The sequence below is a fragment of the Octodon degus genome, unplaced genomic scaffold (genome assembly GCF_000260255.1).
Source record: "Octodon degus isolate 3935 unplaced genomic scaffold, OctDeg1.0 scaffold00003, whole genome shotgun sequence".
NCBI lineage: Eukaryota > Metazoa > Chordata > Mammalia > Rodentia > Octodontidae > Octodon > Octodon degus.
In genome coordinates, this window is record NW_004524579.1 from 6,026,724 (window position 1) to 6,053,226 (window position 26,503).

The 26,503-nt window shown below is 35.2% G+C and overlaps 1 pseudogene; it reads right to left on the reverse strand.

The window, feature by feature from the left end:
• Positions 1-15,274: 15,274 nt before the first annotated feature.
• LOC101573362 overlaps positions 15,275-26,503 on the reverse strand; it is a 16,561-nt pseudogene continuing 5,332 nt past the window's right edge.

The following is a 26,503-nucleotide window of genomic DNA, read 5'->3' on the forward strand; positions in this document are numbered from 1 at the left end:
CCACAACTATTTATTACTTTGAATTTCAGCCAATTTGAGTTCATGATTGGAGGCAGAGACATTGGCCTTGATAGAAATCTGTGCCTAAAGTCTGCTCCTCCAGCTAACACTCTCTAACTTTTCTCCAACTTTATAATGATAAAATGCTTCAATTTATGCTGCTGATGATATGGGAAGTGCATTGCTTTTGTGTTGCAAGATACAAGTTGAAAAGCACAGCTCCTTGTCAACATTGTGATGCTATTTCTCTGGCCATGGAAGGACTTCATTTCTTTGTAGTATAAATTTTAACACTGAAAACTTTGTAATGTTAAATATGGTTCAAATGGTATTTATAAATCTTTAAATCATCATATGGAATGCTACTATTGAGGAGTTTGTTAAAATATACATGTTTTTCTTTAATTCTCAAAAAAAAAAGATTTGTGGGCAGAAAAATTATATTAGTTAAGCATACTCATGTCTTGCCACAAAATTAACTGAGAACAAAGTAACAAGAAAATGAATCAATAAAGAGTTGACTTTTCACCCCATCAGATGCTGCTTTTTGTTTATGAATTTTTTCACAACAATGCATACTACTTTTTATAATAATGAAGTTAAAGTACACCATTACCATTTACAGTTCAATTAAAATACTGTTGTTTTTTTCATTAATAATCAACCAAAAAACAGGAATGCCTTCACCATATAATATGAATGGATGATGAATGAAAGGCTTTGTTCTATAAATCTTAAAGTTATAATTCTGCCACTGATCTACAACTTATTCAAAGAAAAATCAAGGAAAAAGTGATAATTTCAGCTAAAATATAGAAGTAATGAGAAGGAAAATGTAGCAATAGATATCTTGAAACTCATTTAAAATTCTTTCAAATGTCTGTTTTCTCTTTCGAACTTTTGAACTGTGCAGTGTGACTAATGTCTGTTATATTTTGGCACGTGACCCAGATTCAGAGACCCAGAGACACAGTTGCTGATGTATGCAATCAATCAGTGAAGGAAGATGGGGCTGTTACTAAATAAATTACAGCAGTGGGAACTGCAGCTCTGGTGGCAGAGTAGATGGATTGAATTCCATTGTTCCATTTCCCTTTACATATTTGGTAAACACAGTTTATTCTGCAGAAGAACAACTTGAAGTGCTTGTAGTACCAGAAGCCACCTAGCCTCCTAGTTGTGGATCCAGGAGGTCCGAAGTCAGATGGAAGAATCTGAATTTCTTGTTAAGTTTCCCAGGGAAGCTGTGCATGCTGCTCTGAGAATTCACTTCAGGAATTTCAATTAACTCTTTAATAGTACCATTTCCTATATCTATATCTAGTAGAGCTGTATGACACTTTCCAAGTACACATAATCTGTCTGCAAACTAGTCTTAAAACCTCTTAGTTTTCTACCTTTTGCTTCTCTTTTATTTTTAACAGGCAAAAAGGAAGACTAAATCTTAACACCATTTTAGGATACTACACGGAAAAATAATTCCAATTCCTTTGCCTTTCTTTCGTGATTTGCATAAAACTTTAGGCAGCTTTATTTAAATTGGTAGATAACAAACTGTAATCTGTGTTTTCAATCTAACAAGTTTTAATCAGCTTTTACAATAATAACATCATTGTTAATAATTTCACCAATTTTTGGAAAAGATTGACTTAAATGAGACAAAAAATGAATGTAAGATACTAAAACTATGTTCATAGACATAATCCTTAGACTTCTCTTGAGTCATGTTATCATTTCTGCAGGTAAACAAAGATGTCTCTGGAAAGTAAACATATAGAGAAATACAGAATTATTGAGTGTAGGTCAAGGTTTTTACACATGAAACTTTAAATCTACCTGAAATTTAAAACTCATTGTGTATTGAAATTATTCTTGTTTAGATGTATTTGCCCTGCTCCACCCTGCCCTTCTTCCATAACTCTGCCTTGGAGCCATCTGGGCATGGATGAAATGCCCTGAAACCATGGGCCAAATTAAACCTCTCCCCCTTCAAATTGGGGGTGTTGAGTGTTGCACCTCAATTGCAGGAAAACCTGACTAATACCGAATCTATGCAAATTACTCATAAAGTTTCCCAAAGGGACAGATAGGCTCTGTCTATACACTTCAAAAATGCTTGATTTTAAAAAAATTATGTGTCTAATACCTTTTTCAATGGAGGTATATGCAAAGCTAAATGTATAACTTCTTTAAAAATTGCATGCTTATTTCTCACAGGAATAGGGATATAGCTGCGTGGAAGTAATTAAATGCAAGTTACAGAAAACACATCTGATACTAGATTGCACAATGTATATATCCACAGGGCAGATGTATTATAGGACAAATGTGGATGTGAGTTACTCCAGGTTGGATATTATACCTACTCAATGTGTTGAGTATTTTTCATTCCTAATTTTCTGGGCTTCTGCTCATGCATGGCTCTTACATATAAACTTAAATTACTTACAAATAATAAACGTGCTTATAAATAGTAAGTCACAGTATTTACAAATCCATTTGATGAAGAAACCCTCCCCTCCTGCCTACAACAATACTTTTCTCCATTACTCAAGAAGTAAGAGAATGCCTAAGCCAAACACTAACAAGGGACATGAGATTTTTTGAAATTGGTTTTAACAGTTACCTTTCATTCTCTGGAGCCAGGGATCATTGGTCATAACTGGAAATACAATGTAGAGTTTCCGATACAAAGAAAGCGATGGGGATACTCATGGGGAACACTACAGAGATGAATGTACCAGACGTCTCCTTGCAGCCATGGGCCTCTACGGAAGTCATTGGAGGCACAGCCTTAAAAATAGCCCCAGTGGGAAATGGGGTTGTGTACAACAATAACAACAAAAATGGCTTATGAGTAAGGCTATAGAACACAGATGTTTAAAAATAAATCATTTAATTGCTATTTCTATATATATTTTAATTTAAAAACTAATTTCATAAGATTTGCAATTACTAAGAAATTGCTATAAGCAGATATTATATTAATTAGATTTACAGGCATTATCTAATTTTGTTCTTATAGCAACCCCATAAGGGAATGTACTAATCCTGAGTTTGCAGGAAAGAAGATGGGGTTTGAAGAGGAAAAGTAATTTCCCAATTACACAAAAGTAGGAGAAAGAAAATTATAATCAAACTTCAGTTTGTCTCATACCACATCTCTTAAGCATGATGTAGAATTTCCTTTCTGGTAGCTTTTTTCTTCTAGGGATCAATTCTTTTTAATAGAAATACAACCCTTGTTGGGCTTTCAATAAATTATATTTACTTCCTTAAAATGTTTATTTCCCCAGCCCTGCCTAGTAAGCACAGGACCCAGGTTTAATCCCCGGTATCCCATGCTGTGCACCAAAACCAAGCGTGGTGGGGCACACCTGTAATCCCAGCACCAGGGAGGCTGAGGCAGGAGGATCACTATGAGTCTGAGCTACCTAGGGAGACTCTGTAGCAAATAAATAAAAAAAATAAATTCATTAATTAAAAATGCTTATTTCACTTTCTGTCTTCAACAATTGTTTAAATAAGCTAATGTCAACATTAAATACATGTAAGATTATATAGGGATAATTATTTTTCAGTGCTTTATAGATATTAATAACATATTCTATTTTTCTTACAGTAGTCTACAACAAGTTTAGTTTTCTTGCATTTGAGAACTACTTCAGAGAAAGTTTATTTTCATAGTTCTATAATTTCAGCATAGCCTGGATGTGTAGAGTTATTATTAATCATGGAATGCATGAATATTAAAATTCCTCATTATAGGGCCAGGGAGATGGCTCTGTGGAATAAGCCCTTCCCTGGCAGGTTCAAGGGCCTGAGTTCAATCCCCAGTTCCACAAAAAAAACTCCTCATTATAATCACTGCGTATTTTCTTTCTCTCATTTTTGTTATAATATTGTGGAATTCCTCCCTGTTATTTCAAGCATATAGACAAATAAAATTACATAGTTGAAGGCATAAAGTGGCATGTTTGGGTGGTGGTGTGCATGACAGAATGACTGGAACAATCAAGTTAATTAACTACATGGCTTTACATGTGTGAGTGTGTGTGTGTGTGCATGTGTGTGTGTGCGAAGATGAGAATCCTTCACATCTACATATCTACTTTCTTGGCAACCTTCAAATTTATAATTATGTAATATAAATTCATAATTATGTATAATTATTGCACTACACAGCATATCCTCCATATCTTTAAGTTTCTGCTTACATTTCTGGTATCACTTTTTACTCTGGAGTTGGCCAAATTTCCTTTTAGCTGTGTTACGTCTGTGTTGTATTTTATCTTCTCATACAGATTTAATCTCAATAATTTTTGCTTTGTATTTAGAACATATTTATTCTTTTGCAGAAAATGTTCATCTTTTAATAATATTATTTTCTCATGTTTTCACTTGGTTTTTTTAATTTTATACATATGGTGTGTGTGTGTGAGAGAGAGAGAGAAAGAGAGAGAGAGAGAGAGAGAGAGAGAGAGAGAGAGAAAGAGAGAGAGAGAGTTCAATGATCTAAAATTCTTTAGTATATAATTTTATGCTTGTAGTGTACTGTGTCAATTCTTAGCATTACGGACTGTTTTCTTATAGTTTTATATATCATGTTTGATCAAGTTTTTTAATATTTGCACGCACGCAACGTGCTGCCTTGATTATTGAGCCCGAGTCTAAACTCAAATTTCATTACCGCTTCATGTACATAGTCTGAAGGATGCTGCGGAAGATAGTTTCACGGGCCTACTTTGACCACAACCCATCAAATGGAATTGAATGAAGAATTTCCTGCTGTGGCATCATGTTGACTCCCAAAAACTGTTACACTTGCTGCCTTTGGATTTTGGCTTTTCAGTTTTGTGATGATCCCCCTGTATCGAGTGGGGAGCATACCTGGAGCGAGGCACTAACATATTGGAATCTGTTTGGTTCTGTACTCAGGGGATATTGCTCCAAAGATGCTTTCTTCTTGTCCTGTAAGGTATCTCAGACACAACAGCTAACATGTGGGGAGAAAATGCTTACGCCTAGGTCACTTAATCGCATGAGAATGGAAACTTGATCTTCATTATAAGCAAAAGGCGCTGACCACAAACCTGCCAGGTCTTCTTTCTTCCCCATTCAGAATTCAGAGATTGCCTAGTTATCACTTTCATACTTTGGTGCAAAGTTGGGATGTTTTCATTCTCATATTTGTATTGATGGAGTAAGAGTTTGGTGATGTAAGCTTTATACAGGATCCCCGGCCCATTCCCACAGTGCAAAGAATTGAGCTTCCTGTTACCCGTCCCGGGAACTGACATAACAAGTAAGTCTCTAGACAAAACTTACACTATCCCCAGGTGTCTACAATGCCACGTTAGCTGCTACATGTCCTCCAGGTTTTACTCTTCTCTTCCATTGCATTTCAGAATATTTCTTTTATTTATTGTGTAACTGGAGCACACTATCTGTAGCTTACTCCACATTTATTAGTTTTATAGATGGAAGACTTTCAGTTTTTAATAAGTTCATTTACCAGTCAAAACATTCTACAATGTCAGTATTAAAAAGCACGCCAAAAAGTCAGCTCTTTCCGTTGAGGAAGAGATATCTTTTTGATTTGAAAGAATTCACATAGCTCAATTTTCCTAAGCAATGGTTCATTTTTTATTTCATCTCATCATGTATTCCTGGTCAAAGTTTTGGTTAAATGCTCCTCATTTTTATATGAAAATAATGACATAGTCTTTAAAAACCTTACTATTAACTATTTTAGTAACAGGAAAGAATAATGAGGTCTGATATTATGGAGAGTTTATATTTTCCAACACACAAATGTAACAGCTCATTTAGCAATATGTTTTAAAATGAAATCATGAATCATTAAAATGAAACAATAGTTGTCAAAAATTAAAAATGGATTTTTGTCATATGTTCTTTTCCCTCAAATGTTTACAAAAGGCTCACAGTTAGAAATCACAACATCAAGACCAACTGGAATATTTTGATTGTAAGATAAACATCTGAGAACAAGTACACAGCCATTTACTACATCGATGGGCAAGAGTTTAAATAATTTTTGAGAACAAGTCTTAAGAAAAAACAATTTAAATCCAGAAAAGACAAATAAAGAGAAGTTCTACTCCAGAAGAGAAGAAATGCATTAATCATAAGAATATCTCTCAAGAAGCTTTGGTTTTTGGTTATTTTAAGATAAAACTCCATGTGAGCATCTTTTAGAAATACTGTTTTCCCAATTATATTTAATTATCTTTATGTTTTCTGAAAAATTATGCTTCACTTTATATTGGAAAATGTCCAACATTTCAAAAATTGTGCAATTATTAAATTATTATACAATTTAGTACTGAGATCATTAATTTTTTTCTCAGAACTTTGAGGATTCTCCATCAAGTTACACTATTCAGACACCTATTTTATCTCAGTACAATTAGGAGTCTTAAACAAAAGTTAGAAAATAATAGCAATTATCCAACATCTTTGTCAAAATTATTTTAATATCTGGAAATTCAGAAAGCAGTTACATTGGTCTACTCGAGAACACAGTTCTCTCAAGAAAGATTTTTTTTCTCACTGCCATCTCAAAGTAGTGTCAGCCTGGCAAAGCCAAGCTGCTTCTTATCATTTATAGAACACTTAATTTTGCACAATTTCATTTTCTACTTATAACTATATGACATAGTTTAGGAAATTATTATACTGACACAGCTTTTTGGTCTTAGCTCATGTATTATTTTGGTGAAGCTGTCCCTCACTTTCTAAAACTCATAAATTCGTTCTGTGTTCTGTTAGTGTTTACTTGAGAAATGGAGAGATAAAACAGTGGTCTCAGCGCCCACCTGGCAAGCATAAGGACCAAGTTGGATTCTCAGTACTGCATGGCACATGGGCCTGAAACCCCAGGCATGGGGGCACACGCCTGTAATACCAGCACTGGGGAGGCTAAGACAGGAGGATTGCTATGAGTCTGAGCTGCTCAGTGAGACCCTGTATCAATAATAATAATAATAATAATAATAATAATAAGTTTAAAAATATTTACTTGATAATTTCAAGGCTGTAGCTCAAAATGGCTACATTTAAACCAATAGCCCACAGTCCTGGTTGACTTGCTGAGACCTTTTCTCTTGGGCTGTTCACACATCCCCAGACGCTGGGAGTCAGGCTGCTGCTCAGCTGCAAAGAATTGCCTCGGAGCTCCTGTCTCCAGTTAGTGGCCAGTGGAAACAAGGTGCAAACCTGCATCTCCAGAGAAGATTCATCCCCTGGCAGCAACTCTTCCTCTAGCCTTCCCTAGAGTTAGAAGGAAATTTGTCTTCACGCTTTCCTAATTTGATTTTCCTACTTCCTTTCTCCTTAAACTTCTCTCTGTTAGTATTTGACTTCAAGATAAAACCCCTTGAAGAGCTCCAACTATAAGACATCAGTCTTAAATCCTTCTAAACCACTGTTTTCCATAGGATCAACTTCATTTAAATGTTTTATAGGTTTGATATCATTTCTCTAAAAAGTGTTTTGATCCCTGATATGCACATTTTGTTTTCACAATATAACATCTTTGAAATCAAAGTCACAGTGTATTTTCTAATTCAATAATTACTATTACTGACTACAGTAAGTACAAGTGGAGTTGATAATTCAGCAAACAAAAAATTTAAAGGCCAACTCTAAAAAGAATGAGTTGTAATTGCTGTTTGAAAATTTCCCACTGATTTTTTAGTTAAGGACCACTGAAATTTGCATAAAGGAACTTTAGCTACTTATCAGAAAGTTCAACTCAATGATAGGTTATTATTTTCTAGTTTTGCAGAATTAATAGTCTAGTAATATAGTTTTATATTGTGTAGAAAATATAAATACAAATCAATAATCTCAAGAGGAAAAGCAATTTAAAAGAATTAATTTTGAGTGTAAAGATATTTTAATAATACATAGTGATCTATATGAAAAATGTATCTTTGTAAGCCTCAAATTTTCAATGTATACTAAATATAGTTTCTTAATAATACTAAACATTTTCTAATTTCCTTCTCAATAGGACAAAAGAGAATGATATATCTTATACTAGCATTATCTGAGATTAGATAAAAATTTCCTAATATGTTTCCAATTACATCATTTGGTTTTTCAGATTTATAGAACATCTACCTAGGACAAGTACCCTCATCAGAGAGAAGCCATGGATTCTCAGACCTTAATGCACATTCTTATTCACTAACACTGGGAACATCTTTTCTCTCTTCTCCTTTGATAGCAATGTGTGAAGTGTGTTCTCAACACATCTTGTACACTTATTTCAAGGAGCAGGTATGTGTAACAGAGGAGAAGATGCCCAGATAGCTCAAGGGACAGACCCTGGGCAGATATCATATATCTTACAAGGAAGAGATCTTCTCAAACAAAAGAAGTGAAAAACAATGCTATCCCCATGTCACAGTGGAGAAGTCCAGTCCCTGGCCCACCCCAGAGAAGTCATGAAAAATAGTTCCCGTCTTTGATTGATCATCTGCACCTTACAGCCTTCAGCTCATGAAGCTAAAGTTGCTTCTCTGTTTTCTCTTACCTTTTAATAGCGCCTAATATATTTGACTATGTCTCTCCATTATACATTCTGAGATTCTTTTCCATAATGAGTCAATGAACCTATTCCACAGAGGTAGGCAGGCAAGTTAAGGGTCCCCACTTTCTTTTAGGGAGAACTTGTATGACGTCATATGATGATACACCTATTTTATGATTTGCATCCAAATTTAGCAAAAGAATCCTTAGATTATTACTAAAACATTAATTTTGAGTCATTATGAATAGAAGTTTGTCTTGTAAAACTCTTGCAAGTTTAAAATTCATAGTCATATCTACTTTAAGAAAATATTAAGAATTTATTTTATGTTTGTAATGAAAAAATCACATACTATGAAGAGCACTCTGCTGATCCAATAAAATATTATGATTACATTTTTAAGTTTTCTAGGTTTAATGACAATTAATTATTTTATTTGCTTTACCTTTAGCTAACAAGACTAATATGATTCCAAATAGGTTCAATGATTTTTTGAAGGAATTTTTTTACATCTTCTGAACCCCCAGATTGTTAGAAGTTTTTCTTGTCTTTTTAGTCTGGTATCCTTGTGATAGAGCCCATAGCTTATTTTCTTAAAAAATGAATTTAGGACAGGGTGTACAGGGAATATATGGTCTCACTACATAGATTGAACTCATAGTGATTCTTCTGTTTTCAGACTCCCAAGCTCTGAGATTATAGATGTGTGCCAACAAACTCAGCCTCAATCGCCTTCTTACACCCCCCGGGGGCGGGGCCAGCACAGCAAGCCTGGGATTGAACTGCCCTCTGCTGAAGCAGTCGCTTTAGTCCACTGAGCTAACTGGCTGGCCTTCCCATACTTCATTTTTAAATAGGGTTTAGTTAGGTTTCTGGATCCATCCTATAAATGTTCCTGTGTGACACCCCCCCATACTATTTTTCTGTAAGAAACCCCCTTAAGCTCTTTATTGTCTCAGACTATGTCACCTGGATCTTTGTCTTTCTCTAGCTTGCTTTATGCTCTTCTTTTGGTAGCATATTTATCATGTAACTTTCTGAGAATACAGATATGGAAAATAAAGCATTGAGATTCCATGCATACGAAAATATCTTTATCCACTCTTGCTTGAGAGTTTTCCTGAATAAAAAGCATTGGTCAGGAAGCATCTTCATGTTAAAATTTGAAAGCAGTTTTACATTTTTTGCTAACTTCCAATACTGTTGAAAGTAAAATAGCAGTCACATTTACTCAGTAGGTAATTCCCTGTCATCTTTCTCATTTCATGTTTTTAAAACGTTATTTTTGATGCTATTCTGAAATTTTAAGATGTTTTGCAGATATTTCTGTTCTGTGATTTTTTTTTCCCTTTAGTTGAATTTTTCATGGATAAAGAGTCCCTTATTTTTGTTTCTGGAAGTTTTCTTCATTATCCCCTTTGTTTCTCTCTCCTCTCTGCTTGTGTTTCTGCCTACTTAATTCTTTTCTTTCCCCATACATCTGTAACCCTTGGCCTTCCATTATTGAAGGAGAAACAGTTAAAATATTGGATTTTGTCTTTTTCTGTTGAATTCTGCTGTATAGAAAGTAGCCATTTTTCTGAACCAATGAATATGGAGATATTTTTGTCTCTGACCACAGTCTGTCCAGAAAAGAATCCTCTAGCCTACTGCCTGGGCATTTAACCTTGGCTAAGATCATTCTGGAAACTAGAAGAGAGACGAATGCATAGAGGTATCGTATCTATATTTAGTACAGAAATTCTCATTTATATGTCTTTTTACAAGCCACAGAACTCCTGCCCTCAACCTTAGTAGGAACAGAAGCATTTCTCCAAGGCTGAATCTCCTCTAACCTGAGGTGGTAAGCGAATGGTAATTGAATTGCTATTCTCAGTAGGAGTGGGGCTCAAAGCCATTAACTGATTCTAAAATATACTTCATTAACTCTGTTTCTGTTCACAGTCTATCTCATCTACATTTTCTGTGGCATCACATATCTCAAATTCCTGGTAGGCTAAACCATCTTTAGGAGCAGTTGTTTGGTCTTTTGGGACCAGGTGTTTGGTCTTTTACTGAATATACATCTATAGCCACATGGTTTATGCTCTCACTATATTAAATAATTACCATTGTTAATTCGATAAGTATGAATTAACTAGCTATTTCTAGTCAGGTATTGTCTAAATTTTTTAACACAATATTATCCACAGGAGGAAACTGCCATTCTCACAAAGTCTCCATTTTAAGAAGCAGACACAGGTACCTACAGCAGTGACAATCTAGGGTCACAGCATGTGAAGGCATAAGGGAAAAAGGTCAAGTGAGGGCTAGAACAAATCATCTACACTCTCTAACAGAAGCATCAAAGAATACAGAACTGACCAAGCTTTATTGAGCAAGCTCACGACAGAGGGAGGAGGTGAGTGTCTAGCTAACCCCAGGATAGCTGACACGCAGAGGACCTGGTGTCCAGCGAGGCTCACTGGCTTTGAGAAACAAGGAGAAGGCTGCTGTGAGGAAGAGAGGAAGATGTGTAAGGACAACAATCGGAAAGGAAGCCAGAGAGGTAATGGGAAGAAGGTTCAATTGGGTAGCACTTTTATATGAAACAGCTTTGCCTTTTATTTCAACTGAAACAAAAATCTATTATTCAGTATTGAGCAGAAGTGCAATATTATTTGACTTAGTTTTTAAAGCACCTGTTTGACTGTAATGATTAAAATAGATGTTTGGAGCTGATCCCCTAAAGGGAAACATTAAGAAGTTAGTTGAGTAATTCAGGAGAGATAATGGAGTTCTGAAAAGGATAATAGGTCTAGATATTAGTGTGTAGAGAGCTAAGTACATACTTGTATTCTATATGAACCTGAGAAGAACTTGAAGAAAAAGATGAAAACATTTCCAGGATAATTACATGTTGGATATAGATAAAAAGGAAATAGAAAGGTAAAAAAACTAACCCCAGGATACACACACACACACACACACACACACACACACACACACATGGAGTAAGCAGATAGATTCGAATCAAGTTTAGAATAGGCCGGGATTGGGGTGTATATTTCTGAGTAGTAAAGCTAAAAGTGATCTTTGTATGTGAGGCCATATTTTAACATGCTACATTTCAAAAATAGCAGTGTTTTAAGATTTAACCCTGGGACATTAATCCTTCATGAGATTGAGAAAAGAAGAAACCATTAAATAAACCAGAGAAGGGTCAGGGAGATGGCTCAGTGCAATAAGCACTTCCTTGGCAAGTACAACAGTCTGAGTTCAATCCCCGGTTCTAAAAAAACAGAGAAAAAGCAAGCAAGAGAGGAAAACTCAAGAGACTTTGGTGAAAATCAAATAAGGAAAATGTACCAAGGAGAATGGAGTAACAACCTGTGGCAAACTGTGCTACTAATAAACTAAGAAAGTCAAGAACTGGGAACTACAAATTGAGTTCAAGAATATAGAGGCAACTGGTAAACTTTCCAAAAGCCCTGGGATAGCATGCTGGGGTAAAAGTTTTCATTGAATTACATTTAAGAGAAGAGAAGGAATTGAAGGACTCTTATTGACAACTTTGCCCTAGAATTTGAATTCTTAAGAAAGAGCAATATTCACATACAGTGATACTCAGATGAAGCAGTGGCTGTCTCAGTGGCACCTAGGAGAGAGACCCAGTTAAGAACTGAAGAGTGAAGAGCTACAAATTGTGTTTGTGTCTGAGCCAAAGCCCTTGAACAGCGCAGAATGGGTGAGATAGCACACAAAACCAAGTGCGTTCAGATGGGAGCATGAAAATGTAATGTGTTGTCTAAGCGGAAAAAAGGATATGAGTCAGACCCTAGTAGGTGGGGTATTAATATAACAGGAACCCTGCAAATGTCTCTTACAACTGTGTCTATTTTTCAGAGCAAAAGTGGAAGCAAGGTTTTAAACTAAGAGTGAAAATGGGGGAGAAAAAGGCTTAGTGAATTCAGGGGGTCTTGCACCACAGTTATTGAGGGAGATATGTGTATAAGTATTCTAGACAAATCCATTGTCCTAAAACAAACATGACCCCATTACATTTTATTTCAGTATTTAGGACAGGATCTACAGGGTCTCCAGGGTCTCACTGTGTAGATTGGACTCATAGTGATTCTCCCACCTCAATAGCTGTCTCAGGACTCCCTATGGGCAGGGCCAGCAAGCCAAGGATCAAACCTCAGCCGCTGCGCTCTGCCTAAGCCGAAGCTCCAGTCCACTGAGCTATCAGACCATCCCTTTTACCCATTACATTTAAATTGAATATGAGATCACTTGGCTCAAAGTTTAGATAACACTATATTCACTGTTCGTGTTATGTATAATATAATCTTCTGAAAGTACATTTCAACTTCATTTTCTCCAAGATTTCTTAAAAGTTTCATTCTCCTGCAGTATGAAACATAATGTCTTTCTGGCATCTTAGCTTCATCTCTGATTCTAATGTATGAACTATATTTACTGCACTGAACAATTGCTATGCAGAGGTGATGACCATGTTTATACTGAGTAGGTGCTGAGTTACTTACGAACAGATATCTCTCTCTACTGAACTGATGCTTCTTTGAATATTTGAAAGTGAATTCACCCCTAAGTTTTCATTTAGGAAAAATAGTCGGAATCCTTGATATTATTAAACATTAGGAAATATGAATTGTAAAGGGATTAATTTCCTCAAAAATCTACCGGATGCTAAATAGTGGAGATAACATCAGGATTAAAATTCTTAAGTTAGCAAAAGAGTTGTGTGTCATCCCAGCCCCTTTTCCAGTTGTGCTCCTTCCATCTGCCTGAACCACACTAACCCTTCCATTTTATCTGTTCTTTTTGTCATACTATTGCCTGACTCAAGGCTTCTCTGAATGCTGATTCTTAGCTTGAATACTCTTCCTTAGGCTCCAGCCCTCAAGCTGGAGAATAATCTTTCCCTTACTCTCACATGCTCCTACAAATATTCCCTAGTAAGGGTGTATTATTTATTTGTGTATTTTTTCATAACACTATAGCTTAGCATCATGTGAGATACACTGTAGATGTTAAATATTTGTGTAAAGAACATACTAGATAATGTTTTATCTTACACCCATGGAAAATTTCAGCAGCTAAAAGTGCTCAAGCATCTTCTGAAATGTTAGAAAGTTAATTTTCTCCTGAGACACTAAGTTAAACAAGATGATTTCAAAAGCTGGTTCTAATTTCAGTGTTTTAGCAGTGTGATTTTGGTTTAATTGCTATCCTTTCTGGGTTTTGGTTCCTGATTCTGAAGTGAGGAATTGTTTCTTGATGTTTTTATTAATTCTAGCTCAAATCTTTGATGCTATACTAATAGATCAAGTCAAATATAAAACTCTGGTTAAAACTTACATATTTTTTCTCCAACAGCTTATGATCCATTATGAGATCATATAGTAAATACTTGATTTAATGATTTTGAATGTACCATTTTATTTCATGAGCACTGATACTCTCATCCTACTTACTTATCACGGAATTGGTTCGTTGTCAATTTTTAAAGAGAAATCTTATTATTGATTAGTCATGGGCTGGGGATTCAGCTTGGTGGCAAAGTGCCTGCCTAGCACGCGTGAGGTCCTCAGTTTGATTCCTATTACCTGACCCCAAATGATTAGTCACATATTGACTCTACAATGAATAATTATACAAAAATGCATTATTCATGTGTCATTAAATATAGTAGATTAAAGTGAACACCTTAACAGAACATTTCAGTTCTGTAGAGAAATATAAGAAACACAGAAATATAATAAGCTAAATTGGATTGTTTTTAATAAATGTTCATTACCTAGCTAAGGCTTATACACATAAATTCAGATAACATAATTGAATATTAATTTTCCAGGGAATACCAAAAAGCAGAGAAAAAAATCTGCTAATTTAAAACACATTTCAAAATTTATGTGTTTTTAAGAGAACAAAATAACACTTAAGTTTTATGTCTTTTAGCCTACTTTCTAAGATACATTAAGAAAGTTACATACAGCCTAGAGTATTGATAGTATATTCTCTATGGATTAAAAATATGGTCTGTGGAATCTAAAGAAAATGTTCCAGCTAGGTCTTGAATTATTATTTATAAGAGTTTCTTAGTAAGTTTTGTGTAATTATTATAAGTATATCACAATTTTATTTCTATATTTTTCATGTAATTTTTCATATTATATTTAATATTTTTGTGATAATTTATACCCATAATGCTTCCAATATTATTTAATTTACTTTCAAGATTTAATCTTTCTTTATACCCAAAATGTTATGGCCTTAAAAAGTGTTTTTTCTTTTGTACCAGTTTAGACAGAGAGTAGGCGCCTACAACTAAAAGACTAAAAAATATTGCATATCAAACAATGTCAAGGCTCTGTGGAAAGGCAGGGATGATGGATCGAGGCTCATTCCCCTACATTCTTCCACCTTTGTCTCTGTTTTTTCAAAATTGTATATTACATATCAATCTGGTAAGTGACAAAAGTATTATATGCTTCAGCATGTCTCCCAAATAAATTTGTAAAGTTTATCAAACCAATCTTCTTCCAGAAGCAAATAAAAATAAAACCAGCCCTATTCATAAACTATGCATATTAAAATTTTTCCTTTATAAAAAAAAGTATATATGCACAGTTTAGTAGCTCATGTTGATAAATTTGGTTCATTTTCAGGGACTGTCATTTTTTAACTGTATATGAACCCAGTAGATACTCAGCAAATATTTTCACCCCAAAGGTCAAAATGTCTTTCAACTTTTTTCTTGTATTTTTTTGAAAGATATTCCATTTGCAATTTTAAGTTTGGTTGACACTTTTTAGTGCTTTTGCTCAATATTTTCAACATTTCCATTTTTTTTTCTTTCTGTAGAGTTTTTGAGCTTATTCTATCTCTTATTTTCTCCCCTTGAATTTTTGTTTCTTAGCAGCACCCTTAGCTTGTACCTGCTCATCTTCTTCTTGTGCTTTTTGATTGGACGTTTTCTTTTTCTTTTTCTTGGGAACAGTGATGGGACTCACTGCGTTGCTACGCCGTTCTTCTGGCAGAGGCAGACAATCCTGGCCTTCACACAAAGCACTGTCAACTCTGCACTATTCTTCAGGCAAAGGCTGGTTGGCTTTTTCTTCTGAAAAGGCTGGTCAGCTCTTTTTGGTTGCTTTTTGAGTCTTTCCTCTTCAGCTAAATAGAGACATTTCAAGTGATCTGCACTGATCTGTGAGTTGGCATCCCCATGTTGCTCTAGTCTTGTTTTTCTTCCGTAGCAATTTCTTGTGATTTTGCTGAATCTTCAATTTTCTCTGAAAGGCAAAGCCTTGTCCCTTGCAAACACTTCCTGTGAAGGCCTGTGGGTGGTTAGGCCACAAGGTTCTCCGTTTCCCGTTTTTGTTCTTCAAGCCAACCCAAGAAACCCCTTCAGCTCATATTCCCAGACCTCTAGTTTGCCACCTCCTCACTGGGGTCACTGGTGCCGTCTTGCACCCCCACCTTTGTCTCTTGATTCCTCAGCATAAAATGCAAAGCCTGGTCCAACTTCTACTATCTCCACTAGCAGAACACAGTGGGAAGCATAGCTCACTTCAGGCACATGCTGCTGGTGGCCTATATCAACTATCTCAGTGTGTGAGCCAGAACCTAAAAACAGCAACATGAGGATGCAACAGAAATGCAGAAATGTAATCTTAACCATGCTTCAGTTTCTATTAATAATGAGTAAATAAAGTAGGGCTGGTGAGATAGCTCAGGAGACTAAGCTCCTGCTTGGGCAAGTGCAGTGACCAGGGTTTGATCCCTAGTCCCACACACCACGCTGGCCCCAACCTCAGGGTGCACTGAGCCTGGGACTGAGTCCAGGCATGGCGGTGCACACCTGTAATCCCAGCACTGGGGAGCTGCATAGTGAGACCCTGTGCCAAATACCTAAATAAAATAAAATAATAAAAATAAAGACTGGATATTAAGAAATTCGGAGAAATATTCACCTTTGTCACAGCCACCAAATTTTTATCCATCCTCTAACACTTAGCTTGGAAGACTGGTATGACACTCCCAAGCTATTGTTTGCTTCTTTTGCCCCACAGCATTATGTTAAAATATATATATATATATATATATATATATCTTCCCTTTTTAGAATAAATGTATTAAAGCATACTTTTTGTCTTGTAAGTCATTTTATTTATATTGTAGAAGATTTGATGAGGGAATAAAGCTAATGAACTAATATTCTGCAATCTATGCTATCAATAAGATAAAAGACAGATGCCATCTCACAAATAACTAATAGAGAATGATTCAATAAATCATATAAACATTTTGAAGAAGAATGTAAGAAAAGATATGTTTGTCATGGTTTGTATCTAAATGTCACTTCTAAGCCTCATGTTTTTATAGGTGGAGCTTCTTAGAGGTGGGAGGAACTAGGCTGTGTAAGTATGGATTAAGGGTGTCACATTTAAATTAGTTCGCTGCTTGGTTGAGCATAGTTCTGAGTGTATATAACAGGAAGGCCCATCCCACGTGTTGGCAGCAACAACCAGTAGGCCCGCAGCCTGAGTGGAATGCAAGGAAAAAGGAGGTTCAGTGCTGCTGCTTAACTGTCTCCTGCATCCCTGCTTTGGACTGTTTCATCTGCACCGCGGCCCTGGGATATGCAGCTCTCTGCCTTGTAGCAGGTCAACTGTAGACTGAAACCTCTACCAGTGTAAGGTAAGATAAAGCTTTCCTCTTTTAACTTGTGGGTGTCCAGTATATTGTCCCAGCAACCAAAAGTAACTAAGACAGTGTTTTCAACTAACTTCTCAACCTAATTCAAGTAGATATTTGCATCTTCTAAATAATTTCTTTTGATGTTATTTCATACTCGTAAAGCATCTCCGATGCCATATTCATGTATTTGAATATTTTCACAATTTGGATTTATTTTATTTAAAGAATATTTGGTAATTTAGTAACATTTTAATTCACCTATAACTGTGACTTACAAATATTCATATTTTTTAAAATTTGTATGATTTATTTGTAAAGGCATGCTTCCTAAGCTGGTAATTATCTCTATAAATAAAGCATATCAAGAGTATAATAACACAGCACAAGTTGAATGGAATATAGTTCTATGAACACTTTGTGTTTCTAAAGCTTCTAAAAAGATGAGTGTGTGTGCATACGTGTGTGTGTGTGTGTGTGTGTGTGAACACCATGAACACCAACGTCTAGCAAATGAGAGATCCGATTAGAAACAAAAGCTTAAAATTGTCAAATATTACATCCAAATTATACTAGCAAAGCCAAAAATAATCTTAAATCTTATGTAATTAAGCGTATTTTATAATGCCCTACTAAATATAAAGAGTTTTAAATACTCTAACATAAACAGATACTCTTTAAGTCACGGAACCTAAATTTAGAAGTTCATGCTTTGAGCGAGTAGTGTGGACTGCTAATTAATATAGAATTTCTGAGACTCATAAGTTTCAAGGAAATTTAGTTTATGTTTCCTAAAGTTAGGTTATCTTGATTTTCCTTAAAATGCTCTATATATCACACTACTATCCATCTAATTCCATAAACTAGTAACCCAAAAATAATCCCCAACCCTACAAGAACCTCACTGACTATAACTAGTTATTACAGAAAACTGCTAAGTTTCCCCTCAATATAGATGATCAATCCGTCCAACCCTTTCCATCCTCATTGTAATAGATTAGCAGAAATTTTATTTCTTAGTTTCCTGTTCTCTTTTCTTATAAATTATTTTACACATAAATAAATTAATGTGTAATTAAGTATTTCTTCAAAACTAGAAACAGGTTCCAGTTGTCTTCTAATTTGTCCATAAAGTATTTCTGATGGCAAGTATAACAAATCCAAGGAACTCCAGGGACCCAAATCTTTACCTTTAAGTACTAATTTCAGTCAATTCAATCTATATTCCTTGGGAAGATTGTTGATTTTCATGCTGTGTTATTTTTGTCAAGAGAAAAAATCTGAAAGGCTAATGGGGACCCTATCAGGAGGATAAAGTGAACAATGTGAAATTGATCCTAGTGTCTCAAATTTGGGACAATATGACTATAAAAATTAATGACGGTAGTGGATGCAATACAGTGCTTCCTCCCTTACCACAGAGGCTGTGCTCCAGACAAGCCCACGATAAGTAAGAATCAGTGAAGTAGGCATGTTATATTTTTCAGCATTTATATGTATTTGAAGGCTTTATAAACCCTTCCCACACTATTATAAACCTTTACCACACTTTTAAAAACACTGCTAATGTCCTTAAGTGTTTTCTAAACCTGTAAAGCCATGTAATTTAACAACATATGTATACCGTACGGTGCTGCAAAATCTCACGACACAGTGAAGAACCCGTTATAAATAATTTAGATTTATATTTTTTGATGGGGCTGGGGAGATAGCTCAGTGGTCTAAGCACCTGCCTGACAAGCAGAAGGATCCAGGTTCAATCCCAGGTGCAGGTGCTGCACGCACTGCCGGCCCTGAAACCAGGCGTGGTGGCACCTGCGTGTAATTTCAGCTCTGGGGAGGCTGATACAGGAGGATCAATATGAATCTGAGCTGAGTAGTAAAACCCTGTATCAAATAAATAAATGAATAAAAGATTTTATAACATCTTTTTTTTTTTTAGAACCCGCAAAACAGTGAGTCCGTGGTAGTTTGACCGCAAAATAGAGAGGGGCGCTATATTGATTTAAAACTTGGAAAAATGTGATTGTCAGTACTAGAGATAAATATTGAGCAGGCTCTTTCCTGTGAATACTAGTAAGTGAAGGAGTTAAGTTTAAGCCTTTAGATGGAGAAATGTAAAATTCCAATTGGGAGATAAAAGCTCCCACAGAAGTTTCCATCCATTAAATATAAAAAAAGATGGACTTAATTTTTGTTGAGCATATTTAAATATTTGATTCAGAAAAATGATCATTAATACAACTAAAACATTTGGTTAAAAAATTATTTTATTATTATTATTTTGTATTTTAGGGTAGGGTCTAAAGGGTGTTCAGGGTCTCACTACTAGATTGGACTTGTAGTAATCAGCCTGTTTACAGCCTCCCAAATACTGGGATTACAGGCACGCGCCACCACTCCCAGTCTCATTGCTGTCTCAGCACACCCGCAGGGGTGCGGGGGGAGAGGGGCCTGGGATCGAACCCCTGGTCCCTGCACCGGCTTGCAGGGGCTTTAATCCGCTGAGCTATTTGGCCAGCCCAGGATTTTTAGAGAAAGGTATGTTCTCAAAATGGCAGGGTATTTGCACCACTGATTTCTTGAAAATTAAAGAAGAAAATCAAGCATTTTGAAAAGAAGCCATCTGGGACCTCCATCTAACTCAACTGACCACTGACGCTGGGAGCAGCTGAGGCTGCGCCTTGCAAGGCTGCAGTGCCGCCGGGCCGCACAACGCAGTTCTCAACATTTTCCCAGATGAGGAAGCCAATGAGATGAGCAGGGTAATTTTTCGCTCAAAATTTGAATTGAGGGCCTAAGAAAATATTTTCATTGGCTTTCTTGGGTCAAAAGCTGAGGCCGTAGAGCAACAGTGGCAGCTAGTGATGGCAGACAAGCTAGCAAACGCTGTCACACAGAACAGCAAAACGTAGCTCCCCAAAATAAACAGAGCAATGCTACTACCAAATTACTCACCTAACAGATACCAGTACTATGCATAAGGGAGGATAAAAATATACTCAGACAAAAAAATAAATGCTTCTCAGTTTTATCTTTATTAAAGTATGACCTTAAGTTTGGTCTTTAAACACTTTTCTTGTACTTTAGTTATCCTATCCACAAATTACTTTAAATATCTGCTAGTTCAAACATTCCTCTTTTTTAAAAATCATGAGTCTACTTTCTTACCATTAAATTTTTTCTCAAGCAATGATTTTTGCTGTGTTAATAAAGTATCTGGTAGCAAGAAATTATACAACAAATAGGTGTTTAAAAGGGAGAAAGAGTATTAAATTATGATCACATATACTACTTTAAAAAACAGTATAATGAGATTGAACTTATCAACAGAATCATTTTTTTCTTTCAGGCAAGGAGTTGAGTTTTCTTCTGTGTCTTCATACTGAACAAACTAATAGTGAAGCGGCTCGTAGTAGTTTTGGCAGAGGCTCTCACTGCTCTCTGATTAGAGATCAGCTCAGAAGAAGATCTTTCTTTCTGGTAAAAAACAATACTGTTTGATCCAACAAGTTTTACCTGACTTTTTGCATATACAACTTTCAGAATTTGAATATTGAATACTTAGTAAATTTAATTACATTGAAATGAAATTCATTATACATATGTACTATATGTATAAGTGATATATTAACAGACAGTGCAAACTTCATGAGTTCATATTTCTAAAAAACAAATATGCTTTTGTGTACAAACTGAAGTTGCATGTATTTACCTATAAAAGCTTCAACTTTATCTTTTTGATAGCTGAGTAACACTCCACTGTATAAAAATATCACATCTTTAAACATCTTCTTGTCTCCCTAGTATAAGAACCTAAAAGAATAAATAAAATTGGAAAGATACCATTAATACTGTTAAAGTGAAAGAAACTGTTCAAAGGGTACAAACAACTGGGATGAAGGAAAGAAGAAAAGAAATAAAGAAGGGAAAATATATATGTATATGCACAAATTGGCTTGGGTAATTGTACCACTGATTTATGGTGGCCTACTGAAAAGAGCTATTAATGTTTAATTTTATTTTTCTCTCTCCTTAGTTTTTTTTATAAGTTTTGTGACCAGTTTTGCATTCTTATGCTTGGTAATCTGAACAACTAACTTGAAGAAAATAATATGCAATATAATAGCCATTATTGAATTCTTATTATTTGTTTAGTAAAATTCTGTATCACTTCTAATGGTATGTTTGGTTTTTCACTGTTTTATGCTATCCAGAAAAATACAGAAATTCATACATCCATTATACTAGACAGTGTTTATTTTTAGGACTACAATAAAGGTACTCTTTAAATCATTTAAGTTTAATTTTATAGGTTAAACTGTGTATATATACATAGTACCAAAATAAGAGTAAAAAATATATTTTACTTGATAATCGCCAACTATCAGGAACTATTTACTCATGATAAGTCTATATGTTTTCAGAATGTTTACATTTTAGTGTAAAAGGAAAAAGTGAATAATTCAATAAAACAGAAAAAGAACCTCCTCGCAATGATTTATGAAGTATTTTATTCTAAAAATAAAAGCTGAAGAAGCCCAAAAAAGCAAATAAAATATTTAGCTATGAAGAAACCAGGAGAGAAACCAAATGATACGGCTGATAATTCTCTACTTCATAAAAAGAAATAGTTTCCTTTTTGCTCATTTCAGTCAATTATTTCCATTAGAACTCTGGGATTATCCTGTCCTTTTTCATTTTTAAGTCTTTGAAGGGATTGATAAGCCACTAGATGTCATAATGTGAGCTGAATTTGGCTTATGCAAAGGAAAGTTTATGAAAGAGTTTTGTTGCTGTTAAAGTATGTCTTTCAACAGGCATACAGGAAACCTATCATATATTTTATGATATTTCCGCTACTTTTATTTGTCCTTATATTGTATAGTAGCAGTTTAACCTAGCATCTACACCTACTAAGCGTCTACGCAACACTATTCCAAGCATGCTTTTCAAATGCACTCTGACATTGACATTGACACTTTCCATTATCAGAAAGGAGTTATTTTAATTCAGAATAACAATCAATTTCAGGAGTATCTCTGGTGCACAGAGAAAATGTTTCTTTTTTCATAGTCGAATGTGGGCTTGCATATCTTAAAAGTTTAAGTGCAATCTCCTGGTCTCTGTTCTGCCTCAATTAGAAGGTTTTAGAGTTTATTGTAGGTTTACTGTCTAGAAGCAGACACCAGTAGAGTTCATGATGCAAGATCTTTCTTAGAGAGTAAACTTCTTTGGGTAGAGGAAGATGCAAGAAGGAGAAGCAGGTCAATACCAGCTGAGAAGAAGCCGTAGTAACAGGTGCAGCTGAACCCACTCCATGGAGCTGGTGAGCACTGGGACTCCATGTTGTGCCAAGGTTGTTCCAAAGAGCAAAACTTTCTACGTGGAGTCCATCAGACTAGATATGGGTACACTGGAAAGGGCATCAGGTTGAGAGGATTTGTAGCTCGTCATCAAATAATTCTTTCTTTTTGTGCAGCATATTTCTGTATCTACCACAGACTCCAAGTGACATGCTTAGTTGGTAATGTATTTATGTGGAATCAGTGCCTAGGAACTCATATTTTTATCATGATGTCAAAATTAGGCATATAACATATTTCCCCCCAAAACAAGACCTAGCTGAAATATAAACAGCCTTGAAAAGTAGAATATAAAATGTACCACCCCCAGTCAGCCTGTCCTTGGCTTAATTTGCAGAGCTCTTTATTTTCTATTCTTCTGTTTTGTTCCTACCTATAATAAATGTGGAGTTTTGCCACTGGCAAAAAGTAAAATAAATCCTTTCATTAATTTTAAATATATATATATTATATATATTTATATATATTTATATATATATATATATATATATTAACTTCAGTGCACTAGAAAAGTATGTACATTCTTAGAAATTGATAAACACCCCATGGGTATAAGGAAAGCACAATTGTTTAGATGCTAGAGAACAATACCTTTAAAACGTTGTCACTATTCTTTGACAGGCATCCTCCTGTGAGGTGTCCCGTCACTGTGTCCAAGTGGGCTTACAGCTTTGACAGACAGAACAGGGTACAAAAGATTAAGATTTTAAAGATTAAGTCAAAATATGCTGTCTTCTCCTTCATTCCTTGATCATTTACTCTGGAATCAAGCTTTGTGGAAGCCCCAGGCTTATGAAGAGGACTTGGGCAACAGTTTCACTTAACCTGGGCATTGGCTCATCCTAGTCCATGTGCTAAATGTGCAAGTGAAAGATTCTTCAAGCGACTGCAGCTCCTCACCATTCAAGGCACCAACAGGCAACTGAGATTTTGAAGCACAGCCTCAGGCCTTTGCGTCAGAGACAAGCTCTTCCCGCTGCACAAGCCCGGACTCGTTACTTTCTAATATACTGTTCTACATCACTAAATTAGGAATGGTCGTTATATTGCACTATGTACATAGAATTCTCAGCTAGTTCACTCACATTAACTAAGCCAACTCCAACAAAGAAATGAAGCACAGCTCACAAAGTATTAACTTCAAAAACTACGTGTCTCTAATTAGAAGATGTTCAGAGTCAGAGCTCTGGTAAAGTACCAGTAAAGTTTATATGTAAATTAATGTTATTTGATATAAAGTAAGTCTACTTTAAAAAAATTTGGGGGGCCTGAAAGATAGCTCAGTTGCCAGGGAGATAACTCAAGGGCCCGGGATATAGCTCAACGGCCAGGGAGATAGCTCAGTAGAATAAGCACTTGCCTGGAAAGCCCAAGGGCCTGAGTCCAATCCCCGGCTCTGAAAAAAAAAAATGCTGTATTAAATTAGATGCATGGAACTTAGTTCTTTTAAGTTTTTTTTCTTTATTAAATATGCATCAAAATATTTTTGTATATGTTCAGTGCAAATCATTTAAGAAAAGATTAAACTTTTCTTGGCAGCAAGTTAGCAAAATTTGTTTAATAGTTTCTCATAATTGCTGAGGAGATAGTTCAACAGCATAAGCACCTGCCTGGCAATTGTAAGTTCCTGAGTTTGATCCCTGGTACTGAAAAAGAAAAAGAGTTCTTATATTCTAGTTTCTCAAAAGCACTGCCTAGATGGACAATGTATAGACTTCAAGCTTTGGTTTTACATATATGTCGTCCTTTTGATACACTTTCTACTGAGTAAAAATAGACAATCAAAATATATCTATATAAGACAGTTAATAACTTTACCTGTTGCACTAAATAAGAACATTTCAGGCTCCTTAGTTATTTTTTATATATTTTCTTAGACTTAAGAGTTTGCTGGCTAAGCAGCCAAGTTCCCATAAGGACTCATATACAAGAACGAAAAAGAAATGTAGATTATGACAGTTACTATATATATTTAAAGGCTTAGAGACATTAAATATTTGTTAAAAGTTTATTAAGAATTCCATGTTCTTATAAGCCTGATAAACTGCATGCTCAACTCCCAAATGGCATTGGTTTTAGCCTCAATGAATAGCGCACTACATAAAATACAATGAATTATGTGTGAATGCACAGATCAAAGCAGAACGAAACTTGTCTGAGTAGTTCAAACCACCAACATAACACTGCAATAGAATTCTCTCCCCGCTCCCTGCTTCAATTATCCTGAAAAGATGTTCTTGAATTTTTCTTTTGAATTAAGTTCCAGAAGTCACAAGTAAACTTATATGTGCAGACTAGCTTGGATTTTAACATAGGAAATCTTCCTGGCAGATTTATAGCATTAACTTCAGCGTAACCAGAATATTGATATCTCATTTTCCCATAATTATTGAGAAAACATTAAAAGTAGGAAGAGGCTAAGTAGAAATAAATGTCTACACTCTTTTTGAAAGGATTCATTTATTCTGCTCTGATAGTGAGATTTCCTATCATCTTATAACTATTTGGACATTTTAGTAGTTGAAAATCTGTGCTCTATCCTGATGCCGTAAAATTTCTTTTGTCGTGTCTTATTATTGAGAAATGGACATTGACCAGAAGGCCAGTTTTTACTGGTCTATTTTATCTCCCTTCTTAAATCTTTAGGTTAGTAAAACTTTTAAGGAGGAATGTGGCATGAAAATTGCAAGTAGCTCTGAAAGTAAAGTGTTATATAGTGCTTTGAAGAGAGAATATAAAATGAGTCTTGAGGGATATAGCAGAAATCTGAGACATAAAGCAAGCACACATGCCTCTTTGGAGATTGTATTGATATTCTGTATCTAAGAGCCTGTAACACTATGTAGGAGTCCTGCGTAGATTACCAGGTGTTAGGGACAAGTTCTTCACAGACAGACTCATCAATAGACTTCATTACAACAGCTGACATGTTATCAGCCACAATAACTTAAGTAGTTCACCTGAAATATACAAAAATAAGTGTTATAATTCCCAGGAATTTGTCACAGTATCAATGAATATAGAGGCCTATTATACAAAATAAAATAACACAAAATGCAGATGTTGTAAAATCATTAGGATACTAATTCTTTCTAATTCTTGTTAAGGTGTTGTGCTTTTCTACTAGGACACAAGACTAAATAAGACATACAAAAACTGTTTCTTGTTTGACCTTAAAACATTATTTCACTGGCTAAATTTCCACCCTAGAAGTCCTGAGAATTAAGATAACATTTTCTTTATTTCACAGCTGATCGGATGATGTGTTCCAATTCAGCTACGAGTAAGCAGCAACTAAAAATTGAAAATGCATTTAAGACTTTCTGAGCTGACCTAAAGGTACATCCATGTTTTAAGAAAGATTATTGTAAATATTTTTCAAATAAAAAGCATATTTTCCTTGCCCTTTCACAATTTGTAGTATAACTTTTTGCACGTTATATAATGTTCAATTCATACATTTTGAAAACTCTCTCTCTCTCTCGCTCTCTCTCTCTGCATTCAACTGTCCCCAGTATTGCACCCCTATTTATTTTCCATCTTTTTTTCCATTTTTCAAGTTGAAAAATAGTACAAAATTTATTAATAGGAAAATTGAGAATTGAGCTGGAGACCAGAATTTTAGTGTCAGAGTCCTGTTTACCAAGGCATCGACCACGCCAGACAAGCAACAGAAGCAAGGTCAAGTGCTTTCATCTGCATAAGGCTGGCTTTTGCTTTGCTTTGCTTTGCTTTGCTTTGCTTTGCTTTGCTTTGCTTTGCTTTGCTTTGCTTTGCTTTGCTTTCTTTCTTTCTTTCTTTCTTTCTTTCTTTCTTTCTTTCTTTCTTTCTTACTTTCTTTCTTTTCCTTCCTTCCTTCCTTTCTTCCTTCTCT